Source organism: Somniosus microcephalus, unplaced genomic scaffold (genome assembly GCF_052327205.1).
Source record: "Somniosus microcephalus isolate GS21.2 unplaced genomic scaffold, FLI_Smic_1.0 scaffold884, whole genome shotgun sequence".
In the NCBI taxonomy this organism is placed as follows: Eukaryota; Metazoa; Chordata; class Chondrichthyes; order Squaliformes; family Somniosidae; genus Somniosus; species Somniosus microcephalus.
Window position 1 is genome coordinate 13,855 of NW_028226071.1, and position 22,483 is coordinate 36,337.

The window sequence follows — 22,483 nt, forward strand, 5'->3', positions numbered from 1 at the left end:
TGATACCCCACTCACTGTCCTCTGATACCCACCCACTGCCCTGATACCCCACTCACTGTCCTCTGCTACCCCACTCACTGCTCTCTGATACCCCACCCACTGCCCTCTGATACCCCACCCACTGCCCTCTGATACCCCACTCACTGCCCTCTGATACCCCACCCACTGCCCTCTGATACCCCACTCACTGCCCTCTGATACCCACTCACTGCCCTCTGATACCCACCCACTGCCCTCTGATACCCACCCACTGCCCTCTGATACCCCACTCACTGCCCTCTGATACCCCACTCACTGCTCTCTGATACCCACTCACTGCCCTCTGATACCCACTCACTGCCCTCTGATACCCCACTCACTGTCCTCTGATACCCCACTCACTGTCCTCTGATACCCCACTCACTGCTCTCTGATACCCACCCACTGCTCTGATACCCCACCCACTGCTCTCTGATACCCCACCCATTGCCCTCTGATACCCCACTCACTGCCCTCTGATACCCCACCCACTGCTCTCTGATACCCCACTCACTGCCCTCTGATACCCCACTCACTGTGCTCTGATACCCCACTCACTGCCCTCTGATACCCCACTCACTGCCCTCTGATATTCACCCACTGCCCTCTGATACCCACCCACTGCCCTCTGATACCCACTCACTGCCCTCTGATACCCCACTCACTGTCCTCTGATACCCCACTCACTGTCCTCTGATACCCCACTCACTGCCCTCTGATACCCACCCACTGCCCTCTGATATTCACCCACGGCCCTGATACCCCACTCACTGCTCTCTGATACCCACCCACTGCCCTCTGATACCCCACCCACTGCTCTCTGATACCCCACTCACTGTCCTCTGATACCCCACCCACTGCCCTCTGATACCCCACTCACTGCCCTCTGATACCCCACCCACTGCTCTCTGATACCCCACTCACTGTCCTCTGATACCCCACTCACTGCCCTCTGATACCCCACCCACTGCCCTCTGATACCCCACTCACTGTCCTCTGATACCCCACTCACTGTCCTCTGATACCCCACCCACTGCTCTCTGATACCCCACTCACTGTCCTCTGATACCCCACTCACTGTCCTCTGATACCCCACTCACTGCCCTCTGATACCCCACTCACTGCCCTCTGATATTCACCCACTGCCCTCTGATACCCACCCACTGCCCTCTGATACCCACTCACTGCCCTCTGATACCCACCCACTGCCCTCTGATACCCACCCACTGCCCTCTGATACCCCACTCACTGTCCTCTGATACCCCACTCACTGCTCTCTGATACCCCACTCACTGTCCTCTGATACCCCACTCACTGTCCTCTGATACCCCACTCACTGCCCTCTGATACCCACCCACTGCCCTCTGATATTCACCCACTGCCCTCTGATACCCCACTCACTGCTCTCTGATACCCACCCACTGCCCTCTGATACCCCACCCACTGCTCTCTGATACCCCACTCACTGTCCTCTGATACCCCACCCACTGCTCTCTGATACCCCACTCACTGCCCTCTGATACCCCACCCACTGCCCTCTGATATTCACCCACTGCCCTCTGATACCCCACTCACTGTCCTCTGATACCCACTCACTGTCCTCTGATACCCACCCACTGCCCTCTGATACCCCACCCACTGCCCTCTGATACCCCACCCACTGCCCTGATACCCCACTCACTGCCCTCTGATACCCCACTCACTGCCCTCTGATACCCCACTCACTGCCCTCTGATACCCCACTCACTGCCCTCTGATACCCACCCACTGCCCTCTGATATTCACCCACTGCCCTCTGATACCCCACCCACTGCTCTCTGATACCCACTCACTGTCCTCTGATACCCCACTCACTGCCCTCTGATACCCCACTCACTGCCCTGATACCCACCCACTGCCCTCTGATACCCCACTCACTGCCCTCTGATACCCACCCACTGCTCTGATACCCCACTCACTGCCCTCTGATACCCACCCACCGCCCTCTGATACCCCACTCACTGCCCTCTGATACCCACCCACTGCCCTCTGATACCCACCCACTGTCCTCTGATACCCCACTCACTGTCCTCTGATACCCCACTCACTGCCCTCTGATACCCACCCACTGCCCTCTGATACCCCACCCACTGTCCTCTGATACCCCACTGCCCTCTGATACCCCACCCACTGCTCTCTGATACCCACTCACTGTCCTCTGATACCCCACCCACTGCTCTCTGATACCCACTCACTGTCCTCTGATACCCCACTCACTGCCCTCTGATACCCACCCACTGCTCTCTGATACCCCACTCACTGCCCTGATACCCACCCACTGCCCTCTGATACCCCACCCACTGCCCTCTGATACCCCACCCACTGCCCTCTGATACCCACCCACTGCCCTCTGATACCCCACTCACTGCCCTCTGATACCCCATTCACTGCCCTCTGATACCCCATTCACTGCCCTCTGATACCCCACTGCCCTCTGATACCCCACCCACTGCCCTCTGATACCCCACTGCCCTCTGATACCCCACCCACTACCCTCTGATACCCCACCCGCTGCCCTCTGATACCCCACCCGCTGCCCTCTGATACCCCACCCACTACCCTCTGATACCCCACCCGCTGCCCTCTGATACCCCACCCGCTGCCCTCTGATACCCACCCACTGCCCTCTGATACCCCACCCACTGCCCTCTGATACCCACTCACTGCCCTCTGATACCCACTGCCCTCTGATACCCATTCACTGCCCAGACTTCATGCAGGAGTCTCACACTGACCTCACACATGTACTTGTCAGTAGGGGCACTTGGTCACAGCCACCAGCAGGACTTTCCCCGTCTATACCTGGAGCACTGAGACCACGAGTGGTGCTGCCAACCCTGGCTAAGTACAGAACTGGGCTCAAACCGGGAGCCATTCTTTCCCATCAGGCGGAGCAACACACTGGGTGATGGCTTGTTCCCTGAGCCATTGGAAATGTCCAATTCCATCACTGTCTTGTGACAATTTGCTGGTCTGACTAAAAAACTTCTTTTTTAATTTGCAATAAAATTATCGGGATTCAATTTATTTCATTTAGCACTTTAAAATCTTAACAATTACAGTTAATTTATCACATCTCAAAGATTTATGATGGTTTAATGATTATATGAGGAGCACTTATAGAGATTCTAGTATTCAGTAAGCGTGTTAGCCATGGCTCAGTGGGTAGCACTCCAGTCTCGTCTCCAGGGCAGAAGGTTGTGGGTTCGAGTCCCACCCCGGAGCACAAAATCCAGGCTGACACTTCAGGGGAGTGCTGAGGGAGTGCTGCATTGTTCAAGGTGCTGTCTTTTAGATGAGACGTTAAACCGAGGCCCCATCTGCTCTCTCAGGTGGACATAAAAGATCCCACGGCACTATTTTGAAGAAGAGCAGGGGGAGTTCTCCCCGGTGTCCTGGGGCCAATATTTATCCCAACACCCACATCACTAAAAACTGATTATCTGGTCATTACCACATTGCTGTTTGTGGGATCTTGCTGTGCGCAAATTGGCTGCTTCATTTCCTTCAAAAGTTGGCTGTAAAGCGCTTTGGGACGTCCTGAGGTCATGAAAGGTGCGACATAAATGCAAGTCTTTCTTTTCTTTTTTAAAAGGCCGTCTTTTCCTGGTGCAGCGTCTCAGCCTCCAGAACGGTAGATCGGCAAATCACAGGTGCACTCCCGTGGCTTTCTGTGTCCGTGTAAAATGGTGCACGTTGAGAAAAGCAGCCCTTAAGTGCCCTGTGTTGTACAAACCAACAATTAGTGGAACTGGCGACATCAAACAAGCAACCCACACCGCCCCCCCCCCGCCACCCTCAAAAAGGACACCACTAATAACGTCCTGATGATTATCTTAAAAATAAATGAATCAGGCTGAAGGGACCAGTCTATCCCATCCAGTGATTCACTGATATTCCCTTACCAATCAGTAGTTGACAATGCATCAGTTCAACAGCTGGTTAAATCCAAAGGAGGCAAGTCTGCAAGATGGGATTTGTAAGCACAGGTTGAGCTGTTCAATGCTGCTGCAAACAGAATCACATATCTGTCGGCTGCGTATAGTGACACCATTCCTCCCGGCCAGAACGGAGACGATTGGGTAACTCCCCTGTCAATCACGCCTGGAGACCTCACTGCTGTAAGTGACTGGGATTGACTTTATGGCCATAATTTCTGTTTATGTAACTATCCTCCGTATTTAGCTGGAGAAATCACCTTGCTTTTATCGGGAGACGTTGCTGCAGTTTTGGTTATGTGTTCTGTTTCCTCTAGTTCGTAGAGTCTCTTCTTAAATAGACTCTGTAGACTGTTTGCTGTAGTTTAAATAGGCTTTGTTTGCATCGCTGTTTGCAGAGTAAACAGAATTTGCTGTAAAATAGACAGTGGCAATAAGTCCTGCCCCATCTCCATCTCATTGGCTGACACAGTGGTGTCAATAGACTCTCTGATAATTGTATTTCATATAAACGACTGGTTGCTTTAAACATGCATAAAATTAGTCCTTTTTCATTCAATCCTGGATTACAATCAGTCTGTGAACAGCTTCATAGCAAGAACATGACAGCTCGAAGCGTAAGGTTTGGGACTTTTGTACTGATGATAAGCAAATCTAATAAAGAGACATGCTTATAGTCTCGAATTAAATCAAGAAAGGGTCCCCTTGGAAGGAGCTTGATTGGCATGGCCAGGATACAATTAGCCATTTAATTAGATCTCACCCTGCTTAAAGATTGAAATGAAATGATTGTATCTCCATTTAGGAATTATTGAGTAATGATCGGCCTGTGGCATTACTCAATGACAACAAGAAAATAGTCTTTCCCTCTTCCAGTTACAGTCTCTCTGCCACATTCCGCTCTCATTCTTTTTTTCTCTCTCAATTTTTCTCTCTCTCTCTATTTCTCTCTGTCTCTTTCTCTCTATCTCTCTTTATCGCTTTCTCTCTATCAATCTCTCTCAATCTCTCTCTATCTCTACCTCTCTTTGTCTCTCTATCTCTACCTCTCTCTTCTCTATCAATCTCTCTCTCTCAATCTCTCTGTCTCTCTCTCTATCTCATCTCTACCTCTCTCTCTCTCTTTATCAATCTCTGTCTCTCGCAATCTCTCTCTCAATCTCTCTGTCTCTCTCTCTATCTCATCTCTACCTCTCTCTCTCTTCTCTATCAATCTCTGTCTCTCGCAATCTCCCTCTCAATCTCTCTGTCTCTCTCTCTATCTCTACCTCTCTCTCAATCTCTCTCTCTCAATCTCTCTCTCAATCTCTCTCTCTCAATCTCTCTCTCTCAATCTCTCTCTCTCTATCCCTCTTTCTCAATCTCTGACAACTCCCATGGCGTTGCACAAGATCGAGTGAGTCATCAGGTAAAGTGGGGGTTAGATAGTAGGGGATAATTGGACCAAGGCACGTGGGAGTAATTCAGTCCCCTTTTTAAATTCATTATTATATTTCTACATAGATTCCTATGGCGTAGGTAGTTGCCATTCTAAATGTAACGCATTTTTTCAGCGGGTGGCAGAGAGCACAGGGTCACAGCGGGTTGTGTGGGCTCACACCGAGCTGGGGAGAGGGACTTGTGGCCAGGGAGTACAGCAGGGGTGATGAACAGTGGGGGGCACAGGACCAGACAGAACCACGGGCCAATGAGCCACTCTTAAAAACTACTACAAAGGAGGGAAGGAGCAGAGCTGAAGTTTTAGAACAGGCCTCTCAAGTGTCAGTGAGGGTGCTGAGCCAAAGCTGGAGCCCGGGAGAGAACAGGTGGGAAAATGCCGGGGAGCTGGGGCTGAGGATTAACGGGGCAGGGGGAGGAAGGAGGGAAATGCGGAATATCATAAAGGCTGAAAATAGGCTGTCATTTTTTTTTTAACGGTCATTGGATATCATTATTAAAGGTTCACATAACCCTATTACAATCATGCAATATTACATCAGATTTTTCATATTTGATGTGCAATGATTAATGAAACACAGCGGCACCAAATTCCATAAAAGCATCTAAAAATAGAAACACTCGCTTCTTACTTGACAACAGTTGTCAGTTTTGACCAATTGGAAGCAACCTTATTATGTGGTGAGATGGTGACATCATACCAAATGTTTGTGTAAATACCAAGCTGTCACCTTTAATAGTTTTTCCCTGGAGAAATGTAGGAGGGTGTGTTTTTTTTTGTTGCTTATAATATTCAGTATCTCCACCTTATGGGAACAGTTGGCTGAAGAAACAGTTTGAAAGCTGTTTATTACTGAACCATGATCCTAGAATCACAGGATCAAACGGCACAGAAGGAGCCCATTCGGCCCATCTTGCCCGTGCCGGCTCTTTGTGGTGGGGTTACAGCAGTTTGGAAAGTGCGTTGGAACATTTATTTAGTGCAATTCACCCTGATGGAAAAAAACATGAAAGGGCTACATTGCAGCATTGGTTTTACGAAAAGAATGGAGGGAGTTTCTTATTCAACTTGTCTGTGAAATTTTTTTCTGTTGTGGAATTTTCTCTTCTGAGGTTCCTGATGTCTGCTGAGCTATAGTTCCACAGGAGCTGGATGCTCTCCGGTAACGAGCATTAGTGCCATTCCTCATGTACAACTTACACACAGCAGGGGGTAGGTTTTTGACTTTGTCGCCCAGTGTACAACGGATGGTAGCGAATCGGCAGCCCGTTTTATATCTCTCCCTGATTTTTATTTCTATTCAAGTCACACACACACACACACAAGATCGACCCCACACACTTTGCAGCAGAGATCGCCAGACAACAATTAGGAGTGAGAGTCCAGACTCAACTGTGACCTGTGACCCCTCTCTCTCCCACCCCAGTCAAATATCCCGCTGACCCTAACTATCAAGGCAAGCAGGTGAAAAATTGGACAAAGCATAGCCCAACAAAAATCCCAGTGCCGTCCCACTGTCGGAGGTGCCGTCTTTCGGGTGGGATATTAAACTGATCTTTTATGCCCACCTCTCAGGCCCCACGGCACTATTTCGAAGAAGTGCAAGGGAGTTCTCCCCGGTGTGTCCTGGACCAATATTTATCCCTCAATCAACTCCACTAAAACAGATTGGCCTAGAAATTGGGTTGGGGCGCCAAAGTGGCGCAAAAGTTGCCTGAGCGCAGGATTTAGCGCAGCATTCGAGGCTTCAGCGATCGTCAGATATTCAGTTTCATTGCCCCTCGAGGGACACGGGGCGAGGCTCGAGGCGTTCCCCGTCCCTCTTAGGGCGCTGAAACTGAATATCGCTACGGCACGCTGCGGTACTGCAGGCCTTCCTCCCACTGTTAAGGGGGAGGGGCCTGCAACAGCGCGATCCCCGCTCGCGAGTGCCGGCAAACGAGCCCGGCACAGAGGAGAAGTGCCGGGCTCTCGAAAACAGCCAGCAATGCCGCGGGGGTTAGGGGGACGGAGGTGCTGGCAGGCAGCCACCGAAAAAGGCGGCCGCCCCGCACCTCCACCCTAACTTGCGCCGCTGCCGGCACAGTAAGGCCCCGTGAACCGGGCGCGGGTAGTGAACGGCGCAACTGCAGTGTTCGCTACCAAATATCGCGAACGGGGCGCGAATGGGGCGCTGCGCACACCAATGACGTCATCGGTGGCGGCGCAGCGCAAAAGGCTAACGCCACCATTATTGCCCCAACTCAATATCGCGGGAGGCGCAGCCAGTGGCGCTACAGCCACTGCCTGCCTCTTTAGGCGCTAACAAGTGGCGCTACTCACCCAATTTCTCCCCCATTATCTGGTCATTATCACATTACTGTTTGTGGGACCTTGCTGTGCGCAAATTGGCTGCCACGTTTCCTACATTACAACAGTGACTACACTCCAAAGTACTTCATTGGCTGTAAAGTGCTTTGGGGCATCCTGAGGTCATGAAAGACGCTATAGAAATGCAAGTTCTTTGCATTCTTTCTCTCAGGAGGCAGTGCAATCAGAAGAGAAGTGAGATAATTGAAAGCGGGTGTAAAAAAAAGATTGTCGAAATTCCACAGGTATTCAAGTATAATTAAATATGAGCTAACCCTTTATGCTTGGCATCACAGTTGCGTCTATTTTGGGAACAATGTGCCCCACCTTTCCCCTAAGGGCAATGAGGCAGCTGTTCCACCCTTGGTGCATTCAGCAGAATGTGCTTTTATCCGCTTGCCTCACACTGCATTCTGTTCTGGGAAAGTGCTTCCGTGTGGAGAAGTCCGCCCATCCGTCTGGGAACAGGCCTCCATAGGGTCGTGTTTAGCGCCGCCTTTATACAGAGTCTCCGCAGCAAACACGTGGGACCAGCTCTCTGCGTTTATATAACATTCCTTCCCCCCACCCCCCTCCCCACAAACATGATTCCCCCCCCCCCGCATCACAGGTGGTGTGGCCGAGGGAGGAGACTCCCAGGCGGGTTTCTTTGATCCTAACCCAACAGAGCTGGTATGCCAAGTGGGAACAGGCCCAACTTTTGATGGGGGAGTGAGGCCCACTTTGGGGCCCAGGCCTGAATCGTGGCCTGAAGATCTTAAAAAATTTTGGCCGCACTTTTCCGTCCCCCCCCCAACCCTTATAAAGGGGGCCAATGGGTTGCAGCGCCCATCGTTCCAGCATAGGGGAGAGGGTTCGACCCTACCACTCCCTGAAGGAGGTACTGACACTGAAATTATCGGCCTCCTCGGGCAGGCACATACCCGAGATACCTCCTTAGTGTCACCAGTGCATGTCCATATTATTTAAATGATGTGACATACTCTGACCCAGCCAACCAGAGTACACTTATACTGGAATGATGCCCTATGGATTTTCACCCCCATTGAATGAAAAATATTATTACATGTGTGCAATGAAGGTAATTATAAAAGGAACTTGCTAAGATGAGTGTATGTTGTTGCATTATTTTAATAAAATACCCCCCAAAAAGTATGGGTGGCCATATTTGTTGTGGGCAGAGCGGCCATGTTTGTTGTGGGCAGAGTGACCTCATTTTCACAGAATCACAGAAATCACAGAAACCCCACAGTGCAGATAGAGGCCATTTCGGCCCATCGAGCCTGCACCGACACATATCCCACCCAATCCCCGTAACCCCTACACCAACACATATCCCACCCTATCCCTGTAACCCCATGTATTTAATCCCCCTAACACTAAGGGTCAATTTATCATAGCCAATCAACCTAACCCACACATCTTTCCTCAGTGAAAATGAGGCATGGACTACAACCCTGGCCTAAGTGCGCACACACACACACACACACACACACACACACACACACACACACACACACACACACACACACACACACACACACACACACACAAAATAGCCATTTGAGTGAGGTAACAGAGGTGGCCACTACTCAAGGAGCCATAAGTCAACAACTTCAAGAGAAAAGAGGGGAGACCTTTGTCCAATCCTTTATTCCGAGCACGTATTTCCTTTTCCTCAATCGATTTACAATGCTGATGCCTGAACCTTGTGACTATCTTCAGGTCTCAGTTGTATCTCCTTCTATTGACTATCCTTCAAGCTCTGTGGCTTTTTTCTAAATATAGGGATGAGGAAAGTCTGGAACTTTTAGCAACAAAGCAGGAAGTGAGTAAGAAACCAGAAGGTCTGATCAGTGAAGAAGTTGATGATCAATTATTTTTGAAAACTGGTTCACTCCTTAATCCAACCACAACCTGCTATGCAAATCTGTGAAGGAGGCAATTTGTTCCCCTCAGCCATTTTTAAAAGCAATTTCTTGTGCCCAGTATGTTACACATGATTTTTTGTGTGTCAAGTATGTTGTCAACTCCCTTCTTCCTGAGGTACTGCTCCAATGGCGTCTTCCTGTACACCCACTCAACAACAACAACAACTTATACCGCTTTGGGACATTTTTACTGTGTTAAAGTGCTATATAAATGTAAGTTGTTGTTGAGGAGCGGAGCGATTATCAAACAAAATATCACACCGAGTCACATAAGGAGATATTAGGGCAGGTGACCAAAAGCTAGGTAGGTTTTAAGGAGCGACTTAAAGGAGGAGAGAGAGGTAGAGAGGCGGAGAGGTTTAGGGAGGGAATTCCAGAGCGTTGGGCCCAGGCAGCTGAAGGCACGGCCACCGATGGAGGAGCGATTAAAATCGGGGATGCGCGAGAGGCCAGAATTGGAGGAGCGCAGAGATCTCGGAGTGTTGTAGGGCTGGAGGAGGTTACAGAGAGGTTACAGGAGGGGCGAGGCCATGGAGGGATTTGAAAACAAGGATGAGAATTTTAAAATCGAGGCACTGCTTAACCGGGAACCAATGTGGGTCAGCGAGCACAGGGGAGATGGGTGAACGGGACTTGGTGCGAGTTTTGGATGAGCTCAAGTTTGTGGAGGAGGAGTCAGTGGATAGTGATCAGGAGCAGGCCCCCTCGATGGTTCCCCAGCCCTTTACTCCAAAGGCACTGAGAGCACTTGAGATCAGTTACCTCAGCACAGGATAAGAATGGATCCTGACACCTTCCTTGTTTCCATGCCTCAGTACTATCCCAGGAAGTGTGTTTACTCATTGGGGTATCAAAGAGCTCAAGACTACCATGGCTATATGTAATACGTCATTAAAGAAAGAAAGACTTACATTTATATAGCGCCTTTCACGACAACCGGACATCTCAAAGCGCTTTACAGCCAATGAAGTACTATTTGAAGTGTCGTCACTGTTGTAATGTAGGAAATGCGGTGGTCAATTTGCGCACAGCAAGATCCCACAAACAGCCATGATATAATGACCAGATAATCTGTTTTATTTTGTTATGTTGGTTGAGGGATAAATATTGGCCAGGACACCGGGGATAACTTCCCGGTTCATCTTTGAAATAGCGCCACGGGATCTTTTACGTCCACCTGAGAGAGCAGACGGGGCCTCGGTTTAACGTTTCACCTGAAAGACGGCACCTCCGACAGTGCAGCACTCCCTCAGCACTGGAGTGTCACAGCCTAGCTTTATGTACTCAAATCCCTGGAGTGGAACTTGAACTCACAACCTTCGGACTCAGAGGCAAGTGTGCTACCAACTGAGCCACAGCGGACAGTAAAGCAGACAGTAAAGCAGACAGTAAAGCAGACAAAGTACTTTTGAAGAAGCCTTGGAGTCATTGCTGCTTTGGGAAATGTCTGACTACAGATTGAAGTCTGCAGTAACCTTTATCAGTCTCAAGCTGCTATAGCTCATTGGCCCACCACCGCCCCAGTCTATATTCTTGGCTTACTCCTGTTACATTAAGCAGGTAAGATGTTTCTTATCTGCATATCCTGCTCATCCTTACACCGGCCTCAGATTTGATGACTCATTACACAGGCCAGGCCTGTTCTGGCCTGTAATCTACAACAGATATGTGAATCACTCTGTACAAATCCGCCGGCTTCATCCAGTAAACAATTTTTGTGCAATAGTGGGATTTTCTTCCCTTTCAAGGAATCAGGATTCAAGTGTAATGTAATCGATAGTCATTTCTGCAGTGTGATGGTACACAGACTGTGAGAGGATTATCACAGCAACTCCCTTAAAGGCACTGTGTTCTCTCCTTCCCATGGACCTGGGTGTTATCCGAGGAAAGAAAGAGCTTGCATTCATATAGCGCCTCTCACAACCTTAGGACATCCCAAAGCCCTTTACAGCCAATGAAGTACTTTTGAGGTGTAGTCACTGTTGTAATTTGCACACAGCAAGCTCCCTCAAACAGCCATGTGATAATAACAAGGTAATCTGTTTTTAGTGATGTTGGTTGAGGGATAAATATTGGCCCCAGGATGCTGGGGAGAACTCCCCCTGCTCTTCTTTGAAATAGCGCCGTGGGATCTTTTACTCCCACCTTAGAGGGCAGACGGGGCCTTGGTTTAACGTCTCATCCCAAAGATTATCAGATCATTTATTCAGTTGCTTTTTGTGGGGCTTTGCTGTTTGCAAATTGGCTGCTATGTTTATCAACAAAATAGTGACCACACTTCCATGTAATTCGTTGACTGTGAAGTGCTTTGGGATGTACGTAACAAGAAATGCAAATTATTTAAATGAAGAACTATAACATATACATAATAATACTAGCTGGGGGTGCCCGGCGTTGCCAAGGCAATTTTGGGCTGCGCGGTCTCCCTGCCCCTGTCTGTCCCCCCTCTCTCTCCCTCTCCCTGTGCTGTCCTCTCCCTCCCTCCCCTCCCCCTCCCTCCCCTCTCCCTGCCTAGTGCCTGAGGCCCGGTGCCGTTGTGATAGCGGCCGTGCAGGGCCTAGCGCTTCAGGGCCGAGGACGGCCGGCCGCTGCCATTCCCCCGACCGCTGTGTGTGTCGGGCCCAGCGGTTGCGAGGCACGGCCCGAGTGAGCCCAACTTACCTGCCGCTCCAGCGGGGCGGGAGCGGGATCGGGAGCCGCAATGTGGGGGTTTCTTTTGCTGCTGCTGTCCCTGTGGGGATGGAAAAAATGGTGGCGAAGTTTAGGGAGACTGGAGGATTAGGACCCGCCCATGATGCACTGATTGGTCAACCATCAGGTGAGTGAACTGTAGGATTGGTCAAGCAGCACGTCACTCAACGCTAATGAGAGGTAGGATTGGTCAACCGCTAATGAGTGGATTTTTGAGGATTTTTGAACGTTTTTTGTATACTGTCCAAACAATTTTTGTCTGACGAAAAAGTAAATATGCCTACGAGAGTCCCCTAACGATAAGGTTTCTTTCGATATAACATACGTGTAGGTACGCTCTATAACTTTTGATTGTAGAGACAGACAGAGAGACAGACAGAGAGACGTACCGGTTTATATATATAGAAGATATGTATATTACATTTTTATAGATATTTCAATTTCATTTGCGCAAATCCCCAAAATTGGGAAGGGTCTGTTGGTGTTTCAGTCGGTATTATGGCCCGATAAATTCGGCACAGCACCCATTTATCCGGCACTAACTGGCCTACTAAGCTCCCAAGATGGCGGGCAGGAAGTGCGTCTCCCACCGTATTGGAAAAGGAGTAACATAGGCATCCAGGGCCCATGCCTGAAACACCATGCCAGGTAAATGGGTGCTGTGCCGAATTTATCGGGCCATAATACCTACTGAAACACCAACAGACCCTTCCCAATTTTGGGGATCTCATTGAAACTTATAAAATTCTGACAGGACTGGACAGACTAGATGCAGGAAGGATGCTCCCGATGGCGGGGGAGTCCAGAACCAGGGTCACAGTCTAAGGATAAGGGGTAAGCCATTTAGGACAGAAATGAGGAGGAATTTCTTCACCCAGAGAATGGTGAACCTGTGGAATTCTCTACTACAGAAGGCAGTAGAGGCCAATTCATTAAATATATTCAAGAAGGAGTTGGATATATTTCGTAAGGCTAAAGGGATCAAGGGGTATGGGGAGAAAGCAGGGACCGGGTACTGAATTTGGATGATCAGCCATGATCGCATTGAATGGCGGAGCAAGCTCGAGGGGCCGAATGGCCTACTCCTGCTCCTATCTTCTATGTTTCTATGTTTCTAACCCTTTGCATATTACAAATAAGGGGCCTAACACATGTTTAAGGCCTCCACTTCCAAGACTGGTTTTCCCTGTGTCGGACTTCGCCAGCCTCTTGCGCATCTCCAAATTACTTCACCCCACCATTGGCGGCCGTGCCTTCAGCTGCCTAGGCCTTAAGAATTCCCGCCCCAAAATCTCCGCCCCTCTCTCCTCCTTTAAGCTGTTCCTTAAAATCTACCTCTCACCTGTCCCAATACCTCCTGATGTGGCTCAGTGTCAAATTTTGTTTGATTACACTCCTGTGAAGTGCCGGGATGTTTTAACTACATTAAAGGTGCGATATAAATGTAAGTTGCTGTTGTTGTTGACGGATCAGGGATTGAACCCAAGATTTTGTTGGTCTCTATTCCACACATCATTTACCCACTGTTGCAGGAGCCAAGATTGGCTGAAAGCAGCCTTATAACGACAGCGTTTTGCCTTTCAATCTAAAAAGCACCTGAAATCCCTCACTGGCTCGTAGGAACAAGTCCTGATTACCTCACTGATACTGCGAGAATGACACCGGGCCAAATAAACAAAACTCCCACCTTTAAAAAGTAACTTTTCAGTCACAGCGTGGAATAGCGCCAGCCATGACTCGGTCAGGAGCACTCTCACCTCTGAGTCAGGAGGATGTGGGTTCAAGTCCCACTCCAGAGACTTGAGCATGTAAAGCTAGGCTGACACTCCCAGTGCAGTGCTGAGGGAGCGCTGCACTGTCGGAGGTGCCGTCTTCCGGATGAGACGTTAAATCGAGGCCCCGTCTGCTCTCTCAGGTGGACGTAAAAGACCCCATGGCACTATTTTGAAGAAGAGCAGGGAGTTCTCCCTGGTGTCCTGGCCAATATTTATCCCTCAACCAACACCACTTTAAAAAAAAGTTGAGCCAGTCATTATCATGTTGCTGTTTGTGGGAGCTTGCTGTGCACAAATTGGCTGCTGCGTTTCTGACATTAAAACAGTGACTACACTTTAAAAGTACTCAATTGGCTGTAAAGCGCTTTGGGTAATCCTGAGTTTGTGAAAGGCACTATATAAACGTAATTTCTTTCTTTACCTGACAGGTTTATTTTTGCTTGCCACCCTTTTTGTTTCACCTCCTGAAGGAGTTGCCTCTTTGCTGAGGAGCAGTTCCACGGGCAGCGTCCAGTGATTTAATTCACGTGTGAGCTGTGACACTGAGCGTTGGCATTCCGAGGAACGGGACTGGACTTTGTAAAATCAATCTTCAGCTCGGCACAATTGGAGAGGATAATTGGAAACGATTTTAGACAAATGTTTTGGAAGAACAAAAAATTGCACTGGAGCGTCTACGCACTCTGCATTTTCTGAAACGGTACTGTATGGCCAGAGGCACTGGAGAAGGTACAATAAAAGATTTACAAGGATGACACCAGAACTGAGAGGTTATAACTATCGGGAAAGCTTGAACAGGCTGGGGCTCTTTTCTCTAGAAAAGTAAAGGCTGAGGGATGACCTTCGACGAAAGGTCATCGACCTGAAACGTTAACTCTGTTTCTCTCTCCACCGATGCTGCCTGGCCTGCTGAGTTTTTCCAGCGTTTCCTGTTGTTACTTGAGCACATAAATCCAGGCTGACACTCCTGTGCAGTGCTGAGGGAGCGCTGCACTGTCAGAGGTGCCGTCTTTCGGATGAGACGTTAAACTGAGGCCCCGTCTGCCTCTCAGGTGGACATAAAAGATCCCATGGCACTGTCTCGAAGAAGAGCAGGGGAGTTCTCCCCGGTGTCCTGGCCAATATTTATCTCTCAACCAACATCACAAACAGATTATTTGGTCATTAACACATTACTGTTTGTGGGAGCTTGCTGTGCGCAAATTGGCTGCCGCGTTTCCCACATTACAACAGTTACTCCACTTCAAAAAGTACTTCATTGGCTGTAAAGCGCTTTGAGACGTTCGGTGGTCGTGAAAGGCGCTATATAAATACAAGTCTTTCTTTCTTTTACCAATCCCCTGCCGGCAAGGCAGGTGATCCAACAATCGTGACCCGCAATGCGCGAGCTGCCTGCGGAGGCGCTACAGACCCCGGTGGCTCGCGCATAAAATGCTAAGTAGGCCCGAGGCGTAATTTCATGCCGGACTCTGGGCCTCTTGGTTCACGTGGAGTGCTGCCCCAAAACCGGCCCGATTAGGTTTCATTTCTATTCTGCACTCGTTGGTCAGGGCAGAGGCTGTGGCGAAGGTGCTACAATTAGCCTCAGTGCCTCTTGTATAGGGAGGGGTGGGGGGGGGTTAAAAAAATTGGCCAGGACTCCCACACCATTGTGGAAAGAGCCCAAGTTCAGATATAAAGCGAGGACAGGTTTGGGTTCAGTGTGATGCCCAATGTTCCCGTTAAGCTGCTCTGGAGGTCCCGTGCAGGCCGCTCAGCGGCTTCACAGTGGAAAAACCGCGCATGCGCGGATATATGACTGGGCCGTGCAGCCCGCTAAAGGCGCTGCGCACCCCAATAAAAAATTAGTGGGAATATTGGTGATGCCCCCACCCCCCCGCCGCCTCCCCCCCCACCACAATTAAATAGCCTGCCCAGCTAGGATCACACATTAAGATGGTGACTTGGCCGAGGCCGGAGGTGTGTGGGGCCTTACCCGAGCGAGGCTCGGCACCTCGAATCCAGGAGGGGAGTTGACATAGTTTCATGCACATTGAATCTTCCCATGCGTAAATACAATACGTGCAGGTTATTGCAGGGGATCGGTCAATAGCTGTGTGAGAGCAGCCTGAGGTACCTCAAACTTTTGTTTTGTTTTTCTGGGATTTTTTTCCCCCTGTGGGATGTGTTTGGTACATGCCTGGCTCCACGACTCAGGCCTAGTAAATAGCAGCGAGCCACTTTTTGAAAATAGTTCTGCACGTTGAAGCTTTTACCCACTCTCGCCCTGCCCCTCCCAACCGTTGGTACAATCCCGCCGTTTATAGACTGGATGCTTTCTCTCCCAGGCCACTGTCTGAGGCTGAACCAATCAAGCAGAGTCAACATGGTTTTATGAAAGGGAAATCGTGTTTGACAAATTTACTCGAGTTCTTTCAGGATGTAACGAGCAGGATGGATAAAGGGGAGCCAGTGGATGTGGTGTATTTGGATTCCCAGAAGGGATTCGATAAGGTACCACATGAAAGGTTACTGCACAAGATAAGAGCTCATGGTGTTGGGGGTAATATATTAGATTGGATAGAGGATTGGCTAACTAACAGAGAGCAGAGAGTTGGAAAAAATGGGTCTTTTTCAGATTGGCAAACTGTAACTAGTGGGGTGCCGCAGGGATCAGTGCTGGGGCCTCAACTATTTACAATCTATGTTAATGACTTGGATGAAGGGACCGAGTGTAATGCAGCCAAATTTGCTGATGATACAAAGATAGGTGGGAAAGCAAGTTTTTAAAAATTCTTTTATGGGATGTGGGCATCGCTGGCAAGCCCAGCCTTTATTGCCCATCCCTAGTTGCCCTTGAGAAGGTGGTGGTGAGCTGCCTTCTTGAACCACTGCAGTCCGTGTGGTGAAGATACTCCCACAGTGCTGTTAGGGAGGGAGTTCCAGGATTTTGACCTAGCGATGATGAAGGATCGCCGATATATTTCTAAGTCAGGATGGTGTTTGACTTGGAGGGGAACTTGGAGGTGGTGGTATTCCCATGCGCCTGCTGCCCTTGTCCTTCTAGGTGGAAGACGTCGTGGGTTTGGGAGGTGCTGCCGAAGAAGCCTTGGTGAGTTGCTGCAGTGCATCTTGTAGGTGGTACACACTGCAGCCACAGTACGCCGGTGGTGGAGGGAGTGAATGCTTAAGGTGATAGATGGGGTGCCAATCAAGCGGGCTGCTTTGTCCTGGATGGTGTCGAGCTTCTTGAGTGTTGTTGGAGCTGCATGCATCCAGGCAAATGGAGAGTATTCCATCACACTCCTTACTTGTGCCTTGTAGATGGTAGAAAGGCTTTGGGGAGTCAGGAGGTGAGACACTCGCCGCAGAATACCTAGCCTCCGACCTGCTCTTGTTGCCACAGTATTATGTGGCTGGTCCAGTTATGTTTCTGGTCAATGGTGACCCCCAGGATGTTAATAGTGAGGATTCGGCAATGGTAATGCCATTGAATGTCAAGGGGAGGTGGTTAGACTCTCGCTTGTTGGAGATAGTCATTGCCTGGCACTTCTGTGGTGCGAATGTTACCTGCCACTTATCAGCCCAAGCCTGAACGTCGTCCAGGTCTTGTTGCATGCGGGCATGGACTGCTTCATTATCTGAGGAGTTGTGAATGGCACTGAACACTGTGCAGTCATCAGCGAACATCCCCATTTCTGACTTTATGTTGGAGGGAAGGTCATTGATGAAGATGGTTGGGCCTAGGACACTGCCCTGAGAAATTCCTGCAGCGATGTCCTGGGGCTGTGATGATTGACCTTCAACCACCACAACCATCTTCCTTTGTGCTAGGTATGACTCCAGCCAGTGGAGCGTTTTCCCCTCGATTCCCATTGACTTCAGTTTTACTCGGGCTCCTTGATGCCACACTCGGTCAAATGCTGCCTTGATGTCAAGGGCAGTCACTCTCGCTTCACCTCTGGAATTCAGCTCCTTTGTCCATGTTTGGACCAAGGCTATAATGAGGTCAGGAGCAGAGTGGTCTTGGCGGAACCCAAACTGGGCATCAGTGAGCAGGTTATTGGTGAGTAAGTGCCGCTTGATAGCACTGTCGATGACCCCTTCCATCACTTTGCTGATGATTGAGAGTAGACTGATGGGGCGGTAATTGGCTGGATTGGATTTGTCCTGCTTTTTGTGGACAGGACATACCTGGGCAGTTTTCCAAATTGTCGGATTGATGCCAGTGTTGTAGCTGTACTGGAACAGCTTGGCTAGAGGCGCGGCTAGTTCTGGGGCACAAGTCTTCAGCACGATAACTGGGATGTTGTCGGGGCCCATAGCCTTTGCTGTATCCAGTGCGCTCAGCCGTTTCTTGATATCACGTGGAGTGAATGGCTGAAGACTGGCTTCTGTGATGGTGAGGGCCTCAGGAGTAGGCTGATATGGATAATCTACTCGGCACTTCTGGCTGAAGATGGTTGCAAACGCTTCAGCCTTGTCTTTTACTCTCACGTGTTGGGCTCCACCATAATTGAGGATGGGGATATTCATGGAGCCTCCTCCTCCTGTTAGTTGTTTAATGGTCCACCACGATTCACGACTGGATGTGGCAGGACTGCAGAGCTTTGATCTGATCCATTGATTGTGGGATCGCTTAGCCCTGTCTATAGCATGCTGCTTCTGCTTTTTTGCATGCATGTAGTCCTGTGTTGCAGCTTCCCCAGGTTGGCAACTCATTTTTAGGTATGCCTGGTGCTGCTCCTGGCATGCTCTTCTACACTCCTTATTGAACCAGGGTTGGTCCCCTGGCTTGATGGTAATGGGAGTGAGGGATATACCGGGCAATGAGGTTACAGATGTGCTCGCTGACCTACATTGGCACCTGGTCTGGCAACGCCTCGATTTAAAAATTCTCATCCTGGTTTTCAAATCCCTCCATGGCCTCACCCCTCACTATCTCTGTAACCTCCTCCAGATCTACAACCCTTTGAGATCTCTGCGCTCCTCCAATCCTGGCCTCTTGCAAATTCTAGATTTTGGCGGTCGAGCCTTCAGCCTAAGCCCTAAGCTCTGGAATTCCCTCCCTAAACCTCTCCTCCTTTAAGAGTAACATCTGCCTTTCTCCAGTCCCCAGACACAAACTGTTTTGAGAACCACGTCCGATCAAGACAGCTCCCCAGGGTACTTGACTGGTGATGCCAGCTGTTTCTGTGTAACTCAACCAAACGAGTGCTGTTGACACAAATTATTTGGGCCCTGTTTTCAGGCACATATTCAGGGTATGAGTCAGTGGCCAAGACATAGAAAATGCTCCAGGAATATCGAGCCACATGTGGGGGTGGGGGCAGGAGCGGAAATACTTGAGCCAGACTGTGGTTATTGAAAGAAAGCCACACCATGGATCCCACAGAGCCCTCTCTACACATTGTCACAGTCAGCCAGCAACCTGAAGTAAAGGCTGGTTAAGGAAATGAGTAGCTGAACCACACAGACCAGGAGGATCCCAGGTTTGGTACTTGGTTCTTGCTGATTTAGTTGATCTCAGCCACAGTGGCAGTTAGGCCAGGAGAACTGACTCCAGTGCACCTGGGCTAGAGAAAGGGGATAAAATTAGCTGCTACTGATTGCTGTTCAACAACTGCTTTTGGAAGAGAGTCTGTGACTGAGTTTGCTTGCCTGAGTGTACATGTGTGACGTGCGAGAATATGGCATGCGTGTGAGTGCGCATGTGATGTGTGCATGTGACGTGTGCGTGCGTGGTCGTTGGTTGAGACAGGACCACGTTCGGCCGTGATGCAGCTCGTGAACAAATAGTCTGCTGACAGTCTCTCTCAAGGCTCCTGCATCAAGAATGAGCCTTTGGGAGAGGTTCCTACGGACCCGTACCCCGGGAAGGAATCAACACCTTGAGGAAGGGAGTTAAACTGGAGGAAAAAAGGAAGATAAAAAGAATTGCTTGGGGAAATGGCAAGTCCAGGCCTGGTATCGGGAAACATTTCTTCACTCAGTGTAATTATATCTGGAATGGTTTTCCAGGTAGGGTAATGGAGTCATTCAAGTGGCATTTAATGAGCTAGAAAGCCAGATAGCCTCCGTCATCTCTACCTTGAGAAGGGGAAAGAGCAGAAGCTAGCTCGAGTTGGCACCAAGTGCAGTTCCATTCGGGCTCCCGTGAATCAGTGTTGGTCTGGGTTTGCATCTGGCTACAGTATGGCAAGAGCTGGTTGCGTTTCTGAAATATGTATTGTGGACTGGAGTACGTAACGATGCTCCTGATGTCATTGATTTATTGCATCGTGCACAAGTTTGCAATATTTGAAAGGAGACGGTATGGGATCTGAGTAATTTGAGACCTGACATGGTGAGTGTAGTATGCTCGGGAGGAACAGGTGACTTTAGGCCTGTGGTTCTGTAAGCTCTCCACCACTGGTCGTTTTCCTCACCTTGTATCTGAGTCTGTTGTAGACTCAGTGATAGAGGTTGATTAAATACCTGTTGGAGTCCACTTAGACCTCCTACAACAACGCTCTACACTTCCTTCCTCTAACCACAATATCAGAGGTTTTACAAAAGTAATGACCCCAGTTCACTTAATACCAAAGCTGCCGACTTTCTGAACTAATCAGACTGCTGCTCTTGCCACCTTCATCTCATCTCATTGCTTAACCGAATCCCTTTATGACGTGATATTTTGGGGATACAGTATACAAGCAATTTGAGACATGACATGTGGTTAGTGTAGCGTGTTTGGGAGGAACAGGTGACTTTAGAGCGGTGGTTCCCAATCCTCTCCACTACTGGGGCTTTCCTCACCTAGTATCTGGGTCTGTTGTAGACTCATTGATAGAGATTGATTGCCACGATTAGTCAACAACTCCTTTGTCGGTGTATGATGCGATACTGGGAATGTAGAAGACGAACGAGATGGACCCTGGTCTCGGCACGTCTCAGGTGAGTGAGGTGGTTCAGTACGTCCTGATCATGGAACGGAAGAAAGTCCCGGTGAAACGCAAAGGTGGGTGAACGAGTCGGGTGAAGTTCGGCCCCAGCTGGAGTATTGTGTCCAATTCCGGGCACCACACTTTAGGAAGGACGTGAAGGCTTTGGAGAGGGTACAGAAGAAATTCACTAGAATGGTTCCAGGGATGAGGGATTACAGTTACGTGGATAGACTGGAGAAGCTGGGGTTGTGCTCCTTAGAGCAGAGAAGGCCAAGGGGAGATTTGATAGAGGTGTTTAAAATCATGAAAGAGTTTAGCTAGAGTAAATAAAGAGAAACTGTTTCCAGTGGCTGAATGGTCGCTAACCAGAGGGCACAAATTTAAGGTGATTGGCAAAAGAACCAGAGGCGACATGAGGAAAAACTTTTTTACGCAGCGAGTGGTTAGGATTCAGAATGCACTGCCTGAAAGGGCGGTGGAGGCAGATTCAATAGTAGCTTTCAAAAGGGAATTGGATAAATACTTGAAGGAGAAAAAATTGCAGAGATATGGGGAAAGAGAGGGGAAGTGGGACTAACTGGATTCTTCGAAAGACTCGATGGGCTGAATGGCCTCCTTCTGTGCTGTACTAGTCTATTCTATGGTCTTTACTTGTCTAGCAATTCCTATGTTCCTAGGTGAGGCGGTAAAGCAGGATCTTTAAAGCCATGCCCAACCCAATCTTCACCTGATATCTAAAGCCTGCACATCTGCCAATGCACTTTATTATGTCTATGTTAATGTATTACAAGCCAAATGAATGTTGAATGTTTAAATGTCTTAATCTAAATGTACACTCTCAGGAGCCGCAAGCCTACATTTCGTTGTACTGCACTTGTGCACTAACAATGACAATAAAGTTGATTATGATTATTATTATTATTATTATGTCAAGACAACCCCCATCAAGAGTCACTGAAGGATCAGGAGTTCCAACCCTGGCTGATTTGCATGTAATATGCTTTTTTAAAACCCTTCACAACAACAACTTGCATTTATATAGCGCCTTTAATGTAGTAAAACAGCCCAAGGCATTTCACAGGAACGTTATCAAACAAAATTTAACACCAAGCCACATAACAAGATATTAGGAGAGATGATCAAAAGCTTGGTCAAAAAAGTAGGCATCTTAAAGGAGGAGAGAGGTAGAGAGGCGGAGAGGTTTAGGGAGGAATTCCAGAGCTTAGGGCCCAGGCAGCTGAAGGCACGGCCGTCAATGATGGAGCGATTTGAAAACGGAGATGCGCAAGAGGCCAGCATTGGAGGAGCGCAGAGATCTCGGAGGGGTTGTGGGGCTGGAGGAGACTACAGAGATAGGGAGGGGCGAGGCCAAGGAGGGATTTGAAAACAAGAATGAGAA

General features: G+C 49.1%; 1 long non-coding RNA gene across 1 annotated transcript in view; it reads right to left on the reverse strand.

The window, feature by feature from the left end:
* Positions 1-2,857: 2,857 nt before the first annotated feature.
* LOC147081019 (uncharacterized) overlaps positions 2,858-22,483 on the reverse strand; it is a 44,831-nt gene continuing 25,205 nt past the window's right edge. Inside the window, exon 3 of the long non-coding RNA XR_015076907.1 lies at positions 2,858-3,778. This is a non-coding gene — a long non-coding RNA (uncharacterized LOC147081019). The remainder of the gene's footprint in view (positions 3,779-22,483) is intronic.